The sequence below is a fragment of the Grampus griseus genome (genome assembly GCF_964374135.1).
Source record: "Grampus griseus genome assembly, chromosome: 9".
NCBI lineage: Eukaryota > Metazoa > Chordata > Mammalia > Artiodactyla > Delphinidae > Grampus > Grampus griseus.
Window position 1 is genome coordinate 21,000,317 of NC_139003.1, and position 3,887 is coordinate 21,004,203.

General features: G+C 50.1%; 1 pseudogene across 1 annotated transcript; it reads right to left on the minus strand.

Moving 5' to 3' along the window:
- Positions 1-288: 288 nt before the first annotated feature.
- On the minus strand, positions 289-1,947 carry LOC309827604 (cleavage stimulation factor subunit 1-like; annotated as a pseudogene). Its single transcript has 3 exons — positions 1,794-1,947; positions 708-1,709; positions 289-480 (listed from the first exon to the last, which is right to left on the minus strand). The product of its transcript is annotated as a cleavage stimulation factor subunit 1-like (transcript).
- Positions 1,948-3,887: the final 1,940 nt, after the last annotated feature.

Here is a 3,887-nt window from a genome sequence, read left to right on the forward strand (position 1 = left end):
TTTTTTCATGATAGATCCATTTGAGATCTAGAAAGCACTTTAATACTCTATCCTTCTTCAAATGATCAAGAGAAATAGCAAGTCCTGTATTTACAAAACCGATGAAAATCACCATGTAATAATCAGTGGGTGCAGAACAACCGCACAGATACGTGTTTCCAACTTTTTCCACCAAGATTCTCCATCAAGGTAAAAAAAGGCTCGTACAAATCCCAGAAGGACATAGAGGTGGCAGCACAACTGCCAGAGATGGTACAACGACTTACCACTGAAGCTGGTGATGGGACACAAGGGGAAGGAGGGGCGGAGTCCTCGAGAAAAGAACCCTGTTTAACGCAGGCGGCTCTAGTCCGTGGTCGACCTCTTGTACCGAAACCGCGCCCCGAAGTCGTTGCTGCAGGTCACAAAGCCGGGGTTGGTGGGCGAGTGCATGATACAGTGCACGATGTTGTTGTGGCCCAGGGAGAGCAGGTTCCGGCGCTCAGCCATGCTTTTTTTTTTTTTTTTTTTTTTTGTGGTACACGGGCCTCTCATTGTTGTGGCCTCTCCCATGGCGGAGCACAGGCTCCGGACGCGCAGGCTCAGCGGCCATGGCTCACGGGCCCAGCCGCTCCGCGGCATGTGGGATCCTCCCGGACCGGGGCACGAACCCGCGTCCCCTGCATCGGCAGGCGGACTCTCAACCACTGCGCCACCAGGGAAGCCCGCTCGGCCATTCTTGAGTCCCAGCAGCAGAGGCTGATGGTCCTCTAGTCAGGCAGCAGCACGCAGTCCTCCGTGTGGTTGAAGACGGACTACATCCGGTGCACCTGCTGTCTGCTCAAGCCAGCACCTGTGTATCTGACCAGGGTTCGCCCTGTTGATATTTCTCAAAGTTTAGCTACAGTCGTCTTCACTTGACAGAATGTATTTTGAATTTTTGGAAAAATTGGCAAAACAAACTTCAGCATCATTGTGTGCTTTCTCAAAAGTTGTGATGCATCGATTTGAAACACCATCCCGTAATTTGATGCAGCCGTCCTTGCTACCAGTCACATACATATTGGCACTAGGATTGTAATTAACGGAACATATGGCATCAGTGTATTGATCTTGAGGACTGCAAGAGACAAAGCACTGACATGTGTTGATATCATAAAGTCGAGGAGTAGGCTGCTGAGCCCCAACAAGTGAAGTCTCTAGAAGGATGGAAGGAGATGGAGCATAACGTTTCAGCCTCCTGAATGTATCTGAAGGCTCTTTTTGCAGCTGGTTTGGAATAATCAAATAATTTAAGAGTATAATCCCTTTAACCAGAGGCGAGGATCTGTTCTGTTGGGTGGAAAGCGAGACACGTGAATTCATCCACGTGGTCGTAAAGAGTTGGAATCACTGGGTGGTTTTCCACGTTCTGCTGTGCAGTCTCGTTCATCATGCCCTCTATTGGCATGGCACTTTTGGCCAACATTCTTTCTGTGTCAAGTATTTTTATGGAAGCATCAGCAGATCCAGTAGCTATTAATTGCCCATCTCTATTATAGGTAGCTACACGACATGGTCCTTTACGGGATGTGACATAGCATGTTTTGTACTCCGAAGCCTCTGGGGACATAATCTGGACATCTGCATCAAACTCCAGGTAAATTCCTGTGCCGGGGCAACTGTATCTGACGGACCAATTGCATAGTGAACTGCAGTATCATCGTTTTCCATTCCTTGTATTATATCACCTAGAGATACTGTTAACATGGTGGTATGAATTCTTCTGGACCTTTCTCCATGCACACAGTCGTTTCATTTCTAGTTTGATGAATGCAGGAGCTGCTCCGAGGGTGCACAGACAGACTGAGGCTTGATTTCATTGATGAGGCCATTAGCAGTGTTGATGTAGCCGTCATAGAGCAGCTGGCTAACGATCAGCTTGTAGAGCTGCTGGCGATCCTTCAAGCCCACTTTGGTTCTGTGCATCGGGGAGAAGAGGAAGATAATTTCCCTGCCAAGGGCGCGTTCTAGAGATTCGTTCACCTCCTCCGACTTTATCTCCTACGCGACAGCCCTGACGCCAAGGAACTGCTGCCTCACGGACAGACGTCAGATCCGGAGAGCACCGCGGGTCTGGCGGCAGGTTGGCGCCACCACTTCCGGGGCCTTACGGAGCAAGTGCGCCTGCGCACCGTCTCCGCTGGGGCGTGACTCAAGCCGTGGTGTTTGTTTTTTAACCCTGAGTTTTTCGTGATGATAATGACAATGATGATGCTGATGATGAAGATGACATTAGATACTGTTAGGGGTTGAATTGTGTCCCCCGAAAAGGATATATTCAAGTCCTAACCCCCAGTACCTGTGACTATGACCTTATTTGGAAATAGGGTCTTTGCAGATGAGATCTAGTTAAGATGAGGTCATGAGGGTTGCCCTAATCCAGTGACTAATGGAACAGATTCTTCCTCTGAGCCCCTAAGGAGGAGCCAACCTGCTAACACCTTGATTTCAGCCTTCTGGCCTCCAGAACTGTGAGACACGAAATTTCCACAGTTTGAAGCCACCCAGTTTGCGATACTTCGTTACAGCAGACCTGGAAAACATGAGAGAATTTCCTCTCTTTTTTTTTTTTCTGAAACTTTCCTTCCTTCAAGCCCTTTCCCAAACAGTATCTTGTGAACGCAGAGGCAGGCTAGGCATTTTATTCAGTTTTTCAAAGAAGAAAGTCCATTTGTTACGTGACGTGGTCACAGGAGTGAGGCGGTGCTACAGCTGCACCTGGCGGGCCTGTGAAAAAGAGCCCAGCCACCGGGGATGTGGGCCTCTGCACCTGTCCCTGGGCCTGGACAGCTGCCACCGCCCCCGAGGACACTGAATAAGAGGGAAGACTAGCGCCATGGGGCTCACCCCTCACCATCCCCACCATCTCCATCCCATGGGCTCAGAGATGCCATCAGCAGGGTGTGTCCCAGCCCCGAGGTGGACGTGGCCCAAGTATGCATCTTTCTTGTTATCCTGAAGTTTGTATCCGAGTTGTCAAATGTCACCTCCTTTCTCAACCCCCCCCCCCCCAGTTTTATTTTCCTCACAACACTTCACACCATCCATAATGCTGCGGCTTATTTATTTAATTACTTTTATACCTCCTGTCTCCTCTATTAGAATGTACATTCTGGTCCCCAGAATATAGCCTTGCCCGTGACAGTTTCTCAATAAATAACAGGAAGAGAACCTGTTCAAAATATTACATCGTGTGCAAGTACTGACATTTAAAAGGATGAGCCGGGTCCATACACAGTCCACGGAAAGGTGGCCGTGATATTATTGAGGTGAGCGAGCAATTGGCACAGGGATACACATCGTGTGCTTCTGGTTTTGAATATATATCACAAATACATACCGCTGTTAGCCGTGGCTACCTGTTGGAGGTGGGGTTGGAGGGGAGGGGTGAGAGCCGGGAGCCTGGGACCAGGGCCGGCTGAAGGAGGTGGGCCATAAGGCAGTTGCTTGTGGGGACAGAGAATTTGCTGAAGCCACAGGAAGGACATGCAGGAGGGAGACCAAGGACAAGTCATACCTCCAACGCCAAGGGCCAAGGGCCACCCGGGCCACAGGTCAAGGGCTCTCTCCTCTCTTCCATTCCTGGTGCCATTGAATTGTGAGAGCCCGGGGAGGGTGGCAGCTGGTAGGAATCTACAGAGAGAACAACCCTTCTGCTCCTACGTGACGCAATAGAGGAGTCCCCAAGGACTGTTAGACTGTTTGCTGAAAACCGATAATGGAAGTGATGACGAGTGGGTGGAGCTGCCCCTTGAGCTGTGGGGTGAGGGTAGTCTGGTAGGTGGGTTAGAATAGGAGAGAGAGTGTAACCAGGGGATATGCTGAAAGGGCCAGCCAGGAGCGGCCACCACCCTGGCTTATCTTTC